At 43.8% G+C, this 13,845-nt stretch overlaps 1 protein-coding gene across 4 annotated transcripts in view; it reads left to right on the top strand.

The window, feature by feature from the left end:
• Positions 1-13,845, top strand: part of STXBP6 (syntaxin binding protein 6) — a 250,823-nt gene that overhangs the window by 167,937 nt on the left and 69,041 nt on the right. The window contains exon 1 of one of the 4 annotated variants that reach the window (XM_053224329.1): positions 11,221-11,371. The exons of the other annotated variants lie outside the window; for them this stretch is intronic. The gene's annotated coding sequence lies outside the window, so the exon portion shown is untranslated. Of the gene's footprint in view, positions 1-11,220; positions 11,372-13,845 lie in introns of those variants that run through there. 4 annotated transcript variants of the gene reach the window in all.

Below are 13,845 nucleotides of genomic sequence, written 5' to 3'. Positions count from 1 at the left end.
GTTGATTATGTACGAGGGAGCAGGTGAAAAATCGAATTTATAGTGGAGAGGTGCTGGGCAAGAACTCGTTAAGCAGGAAGTTGCAGGTCTGGCGTAAGGGTTCTATTTATTTATGTATCTATTTATTTTTGAAGCTTTACAGGAAACAACTACTAGTGAGGGAGGGAACTGGAAGACAGTGACTAAATAAAGCCCACTGAGGCATGTGAATGAGCTTAAGAGCTGCAGGTCAATGCAGGCTTGGCAAGAAGTAGACCTTTAGAAAATGGATGGGATGGGTCCACGGTTGTGGGTGCTCATCTTCTGCTGGACCCGAGGGGGAGACAAAGGCACAAGGTTCAGGCATCTCAAGGTTACTGAAGTTGGGGCTGGGTCTAATAGGTAGAGAAGCCCCTTTCCTTTATGATCAATCACCCAGAAGAGGGAAGGAGGGTAGGCACTGAAGGGCAGAGGCCATTGTAGGTAGGAACCTATCTGAAGGTGGGTTAAGGTGCAGCAGATGGCGAGGAGTGAGGGGAGGACTCTACCACAGTATGGAGAGGAGAAAACTAACCTACTGATGTGTACCTTTCCATCTGTAGGCCACTAGCAGCCAATTTTGGGCAAACTGGAATTAACCTGTCCTGTTAATGGAGATATTGATGTATCTGCACTGTGCATCATCTCTCCAGCTGGCCACTGGCCCTGTTAGCACAGTTCTTCCTTCTTTCCCACTCATCTGGCAGCTGTACTCCAAGGTGGTGACCAGTACCTATTCCTAACACTGCCACCATCCTGCCTAAAGGTGCCACCCCAGATTATTAGCTTTTAAAAACGTATCCATGTCAGTACTAGGCACAGCCCCCAAGTAACCCCTGGTCTATCCCCCTGCCTTCAGGGAGCTTAGGTAAACTCCCTTGTAACCCATATGCCCTCATGTCATGAGTAGCTGTAAGTGGACAGCAATAGTAAGTTGTCTTTCTGTGTTCACATGTGCTCAATTTGTGAATGTCATCTCTGTTGTTTGATTTGTCATTCTTAACCTTTTTTCTTATTTCAAGCATTTTCCCATCTATAAAGTTCAGATGCCTTTTCACGATATTTTGAATGGAGGCTCAAATATTGACTTGAGTTCTTTTCTGAAGCCTGCTCCCTCAACAGGGCTTTGCTTTCCTGCCATAACTTGCAGAGCGTTCCAATGTAAACTGCGTCTGCTGGCTGGAGCTCTGGCCACCCACCACAGCCTGCAGAAAATGAGGTTCTGGAAGGCATAGATCTCCAAGGAAGGTGTAGAGAGTGCTGCCTCTGAGTTTTACCCTTGAATTAATGACCCACAAACCTGAATATAGCCTGAGCCTTCCCCACAGAAGGCCCACTCTACTATTCTGTTCAGTTTTGCAGAAAAATTCAGAAGATCAAATCTCTGGGCTCCTCTCTGATAGTAACCTTCCCTGCAAAGTGTGGGGAGATGCAAGTAGGTGGTAGGGGAGAGGGAAAGCATGTGAGAACAATGATCTCAAAAAAACAGAACAGTAGTTTTGTTGATTATTTCCTTCACTGTGCAGAAACTTTTTACCGTGATGAAGTCCCAATAGTCCCAATTTTTGCTTTTGTTTCCCTTGCCTCCAGCGACATATCTAATAAAAAGTTGTTCTGGCCAAGGTAAAAGAGGTTGCTGCCTGTGTTCTCCTCTAGGATTTTGATGGTTTCCTGTCTCACATTAGGTTTTTCATCCATCTTGAATGTACTTTTGTGAGAAAGTGGTTCAGTTTCATTCTTCTGCCTATCGTCCAGCTTTCCCAACACCATTTGTTGAAAAGGCTGTCTTTTTTCCACTGGATATTCTTGCCTGCTTTGTCAAAGACTAGTTGACCATATAGTTGCAGGTCCATTTCTGGATTTTCTGTTCAGTTCCATTGATCTATGTGTCACTTTTTGTGCTGGTACCATACTGTCTTAATGACTACAGCTTTGTCATATAGTTTGAAAAACGGAATTGTGATGCCTCCAGTTTCACGTTTCTTTTTCAGGATTGCTTTGGCTTTCTAGCATCTTTTGTGGTTCCATACAAATTTTAGGATTGTTTGTTCTAGCTCTGTGAAAACTGCTGGTGGTATTTTGAAAGGGATTGCTTTGGGTAGTATAGACATTTTAGCAATATTTGTCCATCCAATCCACGAGCATGGAATGTTTTTTCATTTCTTTGTGTCCTCTTCAGTTTCTTTCATAATTGTTCTATAGTTTTCAGAGTACGATCTTTTACCTCTTTGGTTAGGTTTATTCCTAGGTTTCTTATGGATTTTGGTGCAGTTGTAAATGGGATCAATTCCTTGATTCCTTTTTCTGCTGCTTCATTATTGGTGTATAAAAATGCAACATATTTGAATGTATAAAGATGACGTGATATATATATACATTGGGACTATTACTCAGCCATCAAAAGAATGAAATCTTGTCATTTGCAATGGCATGGATGGAGCTAGAGTGTATATGCTAAGGGAAATAAGTCAGAGAAAGACAAATAGCATATGATTTCACTCATATGGGATTTAAGAAACAAAACAGATGAACATATGAGTGAAATCATATGCTTTCCACTAGCTTCCCTATGGAATACTCTGAACGATATAGTGGCTTAGTAGGTGTGGGTTTGTTTTTTTGTTTTGTGTTGTGTTGTGTTGAGTTGTTTTAGTGTTGTCCCAGTGCCCTTTAGTACAAGACCTTTTGGAACATGATGAGAAGACAAATGTCAGTTCAGTAATGTCATTTCTCGGTCCTTCGCTCACAAATGCAGCCAGACCCTTCTCAGAGGACGTGGCTGTCAAGCCTAGTGGTAGAACTAGTCACCTTCTAGTGGGTGCGGAGAGAGAGCGAACGCCGACAGGATAAATAGGACAAAGAAACAAATCACCCAGGTGTAGTCGACTCCAGGTCAGGAGCAGGCTGGGAGCAGGGAAGCCAGACACCCCCAGTGGGGAGCGTGTTCCTCCGTGGCCCCTTGGGAGCCGCCATGCAACTGCTCGGGAATCATTATCTCTGCCGGGCTTTTCATTGTTCACAGGGGCAGCTCCTGCCAACCAAGATCCTGTTTCTATTTTGTAAAAAGAGTGCCTGGAGCTCAGGAAAAGAAAGGCTCTGTGGAGAGGCCAGAAACATTAAAAGGAGGAGAAGAAAATGGATTCTGTCAAGTTGTTTGTACAGTTCCTCTCCTTTCTTCCTCATCTCTTCTTAAAATAATTGCTTTAGGACTATAATAGAATTGCCGTCAAACCAACCCTGAGCGTCGGTTACCTTGGATGGAGGCAAGTAAGTAAAAGTGCACCGACTGAGCCCACGGCGTGGGAATGAAAAGAAATATTGATCCAGAGCTGAGAGCCAGCTGGGAACAGGAAGAGGGCGAGAGATTTTGTTGTTGTTGATCAATAATATCTTGATGCTAAGTATTTATTCCAGTGTCAAAATGGATTACAGGAAAAGCATTAGAATGCAGAGCTCTTCACTCTTACTCTTTCCTCCTCCTCCTCTTCTAAAAAGGAAGACTTCTTCTATTCACAGCACGTATGAAGGCTGTGCCAAAGAGAACAACGGCCATAACAAAGTCTTACGTAGTACTTTCTATGTAATATTTAATTGCTAATTATTTCTTAGGAATGATGACCTGAATATATGGAAAGTTCCCTCTTTTTTTTAATTTTTTTCCAAAAGAAAGTATTTTCTGACCTACTTCAGTGTCATGGCTCCCGTGGCATAAATATACTTGGCCATTAGTTTTTTGTTCGTCGTCGTCTTTTTTTTTTTTTTTCCGAGTTCACATACTTTGACCCTTTTGTAGACTCTCCATAGTCTTTCTCGTGTTTACCAGTTCAAACACTGAGGCCTTTGGTGGTTCTGACCAAACTGGGCATAATGAGAACTTTTGGAACAGGGCACTTCTGTTGTCCTTCTTTCTTGCTAGCAGTTGCCTTTCAGTAAGAACGGGCACAGGCGCCATGGTTCCCTTACCATTTTGTATCATTCACATAAATCTATTTGAGCAGGGATCAAACCACCTCATGAGGAGAGAACAAATACTGAATTAGATTTAGACAAGAGGGCAGGGGAGGGGAAGGAGTTGGACAGAAGGTGACAGGTGGGAGTAAGAGATTGCAACGTATTACTTTTGCATCACGTGAGTGTTATTACCTATTTAAATCAAAAGAAGTAAAATGAAATTTAGAAAAGAATAAGGAGGCAGTGGGCACTGGAAGCCGTTGTAAATGACTTTGAGGTCTTTGGTTATAGACATCATAAAAAAAGGCCATTCCATTCAATTGACTGATATCCAGCTGACTGTTGAGATGCCCCCTGTGAGTGGCCAGGTTCTAATATGCTCTTAACTGTTTAACCATGTTCATACTGTTCATACATGTTCATACTGCTCAGACTTCTTGGTATTCCCTATAGGTTTAAGCAATACTGATTACCTATAATGCCATTTATACCTACTGAATTTAGTCAAACACTTTCTTTAAACTTTTTAAGCTTATCTATTTTTGAGAGAGAGAGAGAGCATGAGTGAAGGAAGGGCAGAGACAGAGAGAAGAAGAGAGAATACCAAGCAGGCTCCACACTGTTTGCAATGAGCCCAGTGCTGGCCTCAAACTCATGAACCGTGAGATCGTGACCTGAGCCAAAATCAAGAATCTGACACTTAACAGACTGAGCGACCTAGGTGTCCCTCAAACACTTTGTAGGTGGAGTTTTATGAGAGTGGAAGCCAAGTTCAAAAAGTAAAATAGTTTTATAATCCCTGGCATATAAGAAAATTGAAGAAAACTAACCAAGCTCAACATTTTCTATTCAAAACACTACTTAGCTATGTGTTAAATTATAGTGCCACAATTCATTCGCTTTCCATTTGCATCTGGTTCATCATTGCTGTAATTTTTAATGTTCTTAAACATTACCTGTTGAAGTTGTTAGAAATCCAGTAAGTGCCTTCACATACCCAATTAAATGCCCAATTACCAATTTTAGGCTCTTGACTTACATTTTGAAATGAGACGAACCTAGCCCTGCAGCTGAATTGTTAATGGATGGCAGATCTCAAGGAAAGTAAGATTTAAGTGTTCTCACTCAGAAACCATGTTCCCACGGTTCAAACAGAAACACCAGCACATCCTTAACTGCTTCTACATCAAACCTTGTATGCTGTCCCGAACCAGTGTGAGTTACAACTGTGGGTGTCCTTTCAAGAAGAGGAATAAAATTAAGGGCAAACTGGAGTCACTGGAACCTGGGCAGGGGCACTGGAATAATTTCCTTTTTCAGAAAATAATAGTGCCTTGTGTTAAGGCCAGGAAACAACACCAGGAAGCTGGGAGTTAGGCTTTTGAATATAAATATGTATTTAACAAAATTACTTCCTAAACATGGAGTTTAAGCATAGGGGAGTATCCAGGATTTTTGGCCAGGAAATGGGTTGTCTTAAGATTCATCCCAGGTCAAGGTAATCTAAAAGAAATCAACTGCTCTCTGGGTGGTCTTATTTCTCTACTTGTAAACGGGCCCTTCCCAGTCAGTAAGGGCTTGTCTTTTTAGTTATGGAAGCACAGAGGATGGTTTGAGGCATAAATGAGATCTGCTTCTTGCTTCGATCCTTATAAGCCCTACCCATCCTTCCAGCTACCGCTCAGACGGCACTTTTCTTTCATAAAGAAGCTGTCCTGCGTCTACCAAAAACCCGCCTCTCACTCCACTCCCTGCTCTGTTCAGTGTGTGTTCTTTGCCTCCTCCAGACGCCTAACTATACACCTGCTGCTGGTAAGAAATACATGCTGTGATATTTATCATATCCTACCTCGTATTTTAGCGCCAGTGGCCTTATCATTTCTGCACTAAAATGCAAACTTCCTAAGGAGGAGGACTGTACTGGACTCACCTTGTCCTTATTTCCACCCTCAACGCACCTCCCTTCCCCCCACCCTCACCCCTGGTGCATCACTTCTCCTTCATTGTGCCCGCATAATAAATATTTGTTGAATCAATGTTGTTTGTGCCTTCAGATTTTTTCCAGAGGAATAGAATAGTCACACTGCTTTATGATCCAAGTGTTGGCAGTTTAAATTCTTAAGCAAAACAAAATTTACATAAACGTCTCATATTCAGCTATGATTCCCTCGAGGGGAATTTAGCAAAGTTATGAGCATAACATTTTGCCACTCCCAAAAAGAATTCTTTTCTCCTACCGTGAAGCTCTCTGCCTGCCAAGAGACCTCCCCTTGCCACTCCGAACCCCAGCCTTTCATCAGCCCCACAGAGGGACACAGCAGGGCTGACATTCTCTTTAATTAAGAATCTCAGAAGAGCGGCACCTGGGTGGCTCCGTCGATTAGGTGTCTGACTCTTGATTTCAGCTCAGGTCATGATCTCAGGGTTCATGAGATCGAGTTCCATATGGCGCTCCATGCTGATAGCCCAGAGCCTGCTTGGGATTCTCTCCCTCCCTCTCTCTCTCTCTCGCACCCTGTGCATACAGTCATCCTCCCTCTCTTTTTCTTTCTCTCAAAAATAAATAAACTTAAAAAAAAAAAAAGAATCTCAGAAGAGTCTAGGACAATGGGTAGACAGAACTTTGTGTGTTCAACATTTTAAAATGAATAGATTTGTTTTTAATTAAAAAAGATTTTTTTAATTTAAAAATATTTTTAAAAGGGGAGCCTAGGTGACTCAGTCGGTTAAGTGTCCAACTCTTGGTTTCAGCTCAGGTCATGACCTTGCGATTTGTGAGTTCAAGCCCCGTCTCGGGCTCGGCGCTGACAGTGCGGAGCCTGCTTGGGATTCTCTCTCCCCCTCTCTCTCTGTCCCTCCCGTGCTCTTTCTCTCTCTGTCTCTCTTGAAATAAATAAACTTTTAAAAAATGAATAGATATTTTACATTTTCTGCTTTTATTCGGAAAGCTGGCCCTTACTATGTTTATCTATATAATGATTTTCTGTGTTTGTTATTAGAGACATCTAGGCATCGTCGTGCACAGCATACATTCCTGTGACACACGGAGCCATAGAATGGGCAAACGGGAAGGGGCTCATGACGTTCCTTTGGTCTAGCTGCATCCTAGAAATGACAAAATCGAGACGTAAGCAGTAACAGACCCTGTCTAAAGCACCCAGAGACAGGCAGAGTGGGCACAAGAGCCAGGGCTCCTGGACTCCCAGTCAAGGGCTGGCTGTCCCTCCCTAAGCTTCCCCCTCTTAGGGTCAGTGCCATGATTCATGGAGCTCCCGTGCAGTGCTAACAGACCCACGTTCCCTCCCCATGCGGAGCAGCCTTCTTCACAGAGGAGATCACTTAGTTTCTAGGCCACATCTGGAGTCTGTAATGCTGTTTAGTTCCAAGGTGGAGCAAGTAAAGAACTCAGGGTGATTCAATACCAGGAACATTGGCCTCTGCTGGAGAGCCATTTTAATGAGCATGTCCTTCTGACAGGTGTCAGGAAGGAACATTTCCTCCCTCTCAGGAAATGGCTGGGTGAGCTGTGGTTCTTTTGAAGAGACCTTTCTAAGGCTCCAGCAAGGAACACGTTATGTATCCTCACATAAATTTCCTTTAACCTCGTCTCGGCAAACAACTTTTTTTTTCTCGTATCTGCAAAATAGCCATTTAATGAGCTTTACTTTTTCAATTAACGTGACCTTCCACCCATGACAGTGCATGAACCATAGCTTTCTGCTTGGTTTATATTTCGATGAACAAAGCTTGTTGACATTAGGAAGTAATTTGGGTTCCGGCTGTGCAAAGCCTTTCAAGCATGGTGGCCAAGATGACATGGATGGGATGGAGCCCCTGACATAATGTGGTATATACCTGTGGGTGGAACCGGAGCACGGGGTTTTGAAGATCCTCTTTTGAACATGCCTTTCTTTTGAACCAGTAGTATAATTCCATTATAACACAAATCTGATATGAGACTCTAAACACTGGACACCAGAATCTGAGTTACTAATCCTCTCATCCCCTCTGGCATCGATTTGCACCCTGGAGCCTGCCTCCCTCAGGTCAGGCCACTGGCCAGCGAATCTTCCTTGCCCCCTCAAAAGGAGGAGCGAAGGAGTGAGCGTGTTACCAAGGACAAAGCAAGGGGCGGGGGGAATCCTCTTTCTGTCTTACAAATTGCCATTACTTAAGATGAAAAACTCCCATCTGCAGGGCCCACGCTATGCTAATTTCAGTTTGTGACCCTACCAGTGCTTCCCTTGTGTCATTTGTAAAGTAGCAGACTTGACAGAGATCTTCGGCACCTCGGTATCCGCAAGAATAGACCCCCTCCGCTCTCCGAGATGGATGCGGGGGTCTGTGGATTGCTGGGCACGTTGTCTTGGGAACAGTGTACACAGGAGTGCAGGTAGATATAACTGTGCCCTTGTGTGGATACAGACACTGCCCTTAGGAATTCTTCTCCCACACCCTCTTATTTCTATCGGAGAAGGAGATGGAATTTCATCTACAAAATGAACCTCCTTGCAAAAGAGGAGGGAGAAGGGAGACAGTTGATGGTTGTGGTCCCTCACAAAGGAAGAGAACCAAACGTGGCATGCGGAAGGCAGTGACCTTTCCTGTACCTCCTTCTCGGGGTCACCGCAGTGGCTCACGTGCAGACGTGGAGGTCACTGTTGCCATTTGTTCATTGCATCAGAATCCCAAACCAATCGTACCGTGGCCATTTCCACCAATACTGTCTCTCCTCTGGAAATGTGGCCTTTTCACCTTTCATTCTTGTACCTGAGAGAGTGACTGTCTTCAGTATGTCGGCCTCCTCTCTGAGGGATCCTGTTTCTTTTCTTTTTTTAAAGTTTCCCTTTAGAACTTGCCTCCTCTGAAAACTGTCCTGCCTCTTCTGACCTGTTTAACCCTTCCATTCGCACTGAAATATAATTACCATCCCTTGCTTGATTTTTTTTTCTTGTGAATGTTACCTGAAAACCCTTGAGAAGCAGGAACTATATCCCATTTTTCCTAGAGTGCCAAAAAATTAAGTAATAAATAAGAGCCTCCTGTAATGTTATCAGGGAATACATTTTCACTTGAGGAAGCCTCCTGCGTTTTGAAATGAGAATATTTGATAATTCATCCTAAGTTTGGCCACAGCTTCCTTTTGCACTTCTGATGGTGGGGAAATGCTTCCCAGACAAGTGAAGAGAGTGCTAAGATAGGTACAAAGAGGGTATATATACTCTGTTAAACTAAAAACAACAACAACAACAACAAATCCCCTGCAGTTTAAGACTAATCATTGGCTTGTAAACAGCATATTTCCTTTGTGTTCCTGAAACAAATACAGTATGGCAGAGTCCTAAAATCAGTGTTAAAGAGAAATACCCTAGACATTTTAGGAAAGGGTGGGAACATGGGCTGGGCCGCCAAGGAAATTCTTGTGGCAGAGGAAGGATCTGGAGTTGGCCCATGAAGGGTGAGCACAACTTAGATGTGCAGGAGGTAGCATCCCAGGCTGAGAAGTCCCAGGGACCAGAGGCACACAGACAGGACAGGCTAGGACACGTGCACGACCCAGGGAGGAGCCCAGCACTTTGGGATGCAGAGTCTCTGGTGGGGGCAGTCTGGGAAGTATGGAGCAGAAAGTAAGATTGGAGAGGTGGGGACGAGCCAGGCAGCTAGTGCCCAGGGACACTTGTGATCCATTGTATTGTAAATTACTTAAGGAATCAAACGCTTATTTTTCTAAAAATAAGTTTTATAATTTAGACTTGAATGATCAGGGTTTCTGTGTTACCCATCAGGATGACATCTGCTGTGTGTGACAAGATGACTGACAGCAGTGGGAAGGACTTGTACCCAGAGCCATGTGCACAGATTTCTTTCTAACTGTGACGATCTACAGACAATGGCCTGGCGTCAAGAGGGCAGCCTTTGTAATCTATCTGGGGTGGACACAGGCTTCTCCCTGTAGAACTGTCAGTGACATCATTGACCTCCTTAGTGGAGGAAACGCATAGGAAAGAAGCATTAATTCTATCCTTGTAATAATATCAGACCCTAAAGTGGCCTCTGTGATGTGTGTTAGTCACTTCCTGAAAGTCTGCTTATAATTGGCACAGGTTTGCCAGTGCTTGTGGTTTTTGCGATGGCTTGTGTGGTCTGTGCTACACAAGTGTCTCGGAACTCCAAAATGTGTGTGCCCAGCATCGTACGTTATCAGTGACTGCAGATACAACCTCACGGCAGCAGAGAGGTCCAGGGGTCGGTGGCTTTGTTGATAGACTAAAATTTGAGTTTGAAGCAGTGAATCTTTGAGGGAATCTTGGCATAGTTTCGTGTCTCTGTTTATTTCCTATTGCTGGTTCCTGGAGAGATTTCCTTCTTCACACAGGTGCCAGTACCCCTTGGTGCTACAGTCTACTGAAGGCTCAGCAAAGGCTAATTAAGGAACAGATCTGTTGGCCACAGGGATCTTGGCCTGCGGAGTCAGGTGGAGAAAAATTGGTACAAATTTGTATCTGGTCTCAGAAGTCCGATGAGGATGACCCGGAACTTTATTTCAGTTAGCCATTGATGGAACAAGGAAGAAGCACCAGATGCCACGCCTGCATTACCTCACTCGTTCCAGAGAGGCAGCTCCTTAGGAAGTTAGAGCCTCCTAAGAGCAAGATGCTTCTTTTGAGTCCATGGTCCTTGGCACTGATGTTTGAGTGGACTAGAACTTCGGTTCTGGGAAGACATCGGAGTCTCTCGGTTAGCGATGTTAACACTCGGAGAATGTGACCCGATCTCATCACACACTGTCCAGGCGTCGTGCAGCAGTGAGCCTTGGCTGGAAAGCCACAGCATAGTGCAGCGGCCCGCACACTGACGATGAGAACTTGTATCATTTGCTTCCGCAGATGGTTAATATTCACCTGGCTGCCGCATTGGGGGGGGGGGGGTGGGGGAGAGGTTCTGGTGACCTTTGGACCCCTCGCATCACCATCTGGCACATTCCTGGTATACACTTTGAGGGAACAAGACCTACAGCACATACTCGTCCTCTCCATGGCAGTTCTGCAAACCATGGCCAACTGCCCATTACACCTACACTGTTTGATAGACTTCATGCAAAGCCTTTCATTTTGTATCTTTTTATTTCCAGTGCCATACTCCCACACTCAACCACCCCATGTTCCAATGTTCACAGCATTCATTCAACACGCATTCAGTATCGATGCCAACTGCACACAAGGAATGCTGCTAGATGCTTCACTGCACTTTAGTTAGGAGTGGGGGCTGGAAAGGGATAGATGCAAAAGCCTCGCCTGCACAGTATAAAGGTCTCTGGTGAGGGCAGGAAATAGCTTCTCTCCCTCACAGTGCTCAAAGGGGGCTTGTACACCTGCCATATGGAAACGGTGACGGGAAGAACGTAAGTAGGCGAAATACTGGTGTGGCTTGTGGAAAGAATAGAAGTTTAGAATGTCAATTGAAATTTTTCTCTAATCTCTTTGAGAATGTGGTCAAAGAGCGGTTCCATAAATACTCACAGTAGATAGTAAGGTGACCATAAGCGTGCAGCATCAGTGTTTTCAAAAATACTGGCATACCCAAATAGGAATCCAGATCAGTCCAATGCTGGATGTGAGCTTGTTGCATTGTCCTTGCCTTTTAAAACTGCTCTACTTAGGGGACGCCTGGGTGGCTCAGTCCGTTAAGCATCCAGCTCTTGGTCGCAGCACAGGTCTTGACCTCAGGGTCATGAATTCAAGCCCCGCGTGGGGCTTCGTGTTGTGCGTGACGCCTACTTTAAAAAATGTTTAAAAATAAACTATTCTATTTAGATCTGGCTCCGTGTCTAAAAGGGAACATGAGGAATTCAGCTGCGCTCCGTAGGGGCCCACAGGAGGTGGTGATTGAAAAAGAAGACCCATCTGGGAAGACTGGGGGAACTGGCAAGGATTTAACTAGGAGAAAACTGGAGACCAATTAAATGACTTTCAAGAATATGAAATGCAAATGGCTTTAACCATAACCCCAAAGGAGAGCTTCTCATCATGAAGCTCTTTATTAGGATGAATTGTAAATTATCATTGTGGAGGTAAAAGAAATTAGAAAAAGAATATATGTAAGGAGCTGAGAAGGTAGCGTGCCCAAAGGCAAGACACAGGTGGAGAAGAAACCTCTGGGAGACATTTTCCAACTCTGCAATTTTGTATTATCTTGACTACATAGGCAGAAGTGCAGACCACACATATAAGATTGGTTAAGTGAGCTTCAGTTATGTCAAACTGGTGTGACGTACTGAACAGAACTTGTACATTGAAAGAATGCAAAACATTGCTTTTGAACGAACCAATGAAGTTATAATTTTTAGTATTTTGTTGCTCTAAGGAATTTACGTATTTTGCCCCTTGTTGTAAGTGCTAAGTTTGGTTTTAAAGCTCGTACGTTACCTTGCAATGAAAAATTGGTGATTTCTGCCCCAAATTTCAGTCAAAATAGACTGACGTTCTGAAGTTTTGATACGACATTAATTTCACGCAAAGGGTTTCAGAATTCAGAGTTTGCGGGTCCATTTAGTAGCACGCATGATTCTTCAGTAATGTATTCTCTGCCTGAGAAAGATACCATATGTTTTCACTCATATGCGGATGTTGAGAAACTTAAGACCATGGTGGAGGGGAAGGGAAAAAAAAAAGTTAAAAACAGAGAAGGAGGGAGGCAGACCATAAGAGACTCTTAAGGACCGAGAACAAACTAAGGGTAGATGGGGCGGTGGAGGAGAGGGGAAAGTGGGTGATGGGAAGGGAGGAGGGCACTTGTTGGGATGAGCACTGGGTGCTGTATGGAAACCAATTTGACAATAAATTATATTTTAAAATAAATAAAATTAAAAATGTATTCTCTGCCTAACATAAACCATATCTATAATTCTTGTTCTTGCTTTTATATTTATATATATATATATATACATACACACACATATATTTATATATGTGTGTGTGTGTATATATATATATATATAATGCCTTCTTTCCTTTCACAGTGGAGGCCACACAGTGACATTCAGTACAATGGAGAAACTGCACTCCATTGGGTATATACATGGAAGGTGGGTAAGCGCTCAGCTCTGTCCCTCAGCCACAGGGGAACAGAGTTCAGCGACCACAGTCAGCATTTGCTGAGGGCAGCACCTCCTCTCTTTGGCCCAGTATGGTGACTGCCCTCTAATTTAGATCGGCCTTATCAGAATAGCCTGTGGTCTAGGCTGTTAAGTCTGAAGGAGAGGAAAGATACCCTGGGACCAACAAGTAGAGGCCTGCAGACAGGACCGGCTGAGTTTTGAGAAGAGCTAATGTATCAATAGTTAGTTGTGCCTCATCTCCTCAAGACAGTTTATCCTCCAATTATTCTCCAATTTATGTGGAAATTGCCAGTGGGGAATTGGAGAGAGAAATCTGAGCCTCTCACCACGCGTTCAGCACCAGAGGGTCAGGTATTTCTCTCCTTTTGTTCTGAATCTTCATCAAGGCCGGCTGTTGAAAGATCCTCAGGGATTTTTCTTCGGAAGGAATCATTTAACACAAGTGGTCTCATTTATTTCAGAAATGATTCCTAGGCTGTCCATAAATACTAATGAGGTGCATAACAATGTGTTCCATCTCGGAATCTGCAGCAGAAGTCACGGAGGTGCTGTGCTGTCTGTCTGTGTAAGAGAAGCAGCTCTTTACCGCATGTCAGAATCGGTAGTCAGGTGTGCCTGTTCTTCTTTTCTTTTCCACAGCCCCCACTGCCTTAAATGACCCCAGAGAAAAAAAGAAAAACAGACATGGCCAAAAAGAGAGTCGATGGGTGATACATTGCTAACCACAGTCATCAATATGTACAGCAAATCCTTAATCA

This window comes from Acinonyx jubatus, chromosome B3 (assembly GCF_027475565.1).
Source record: "Acinonyx jubatus isolate Ajub_Pintada_27869175 chromosome B3, VMU_Ajub_asm_v1.0, whole genome shotgun sequence".
NCBI classification, from domain to species: Eukaryota; Metazoa; Chordata; class Mammalia; order Carnivora; family Felidae; genus Acinonyx; species Acinonyx jubatus.
Note: the sequence above shows the minus strand (reverse complement) of the source record. Positions and strands in the feature narration are given on the sequence as shown.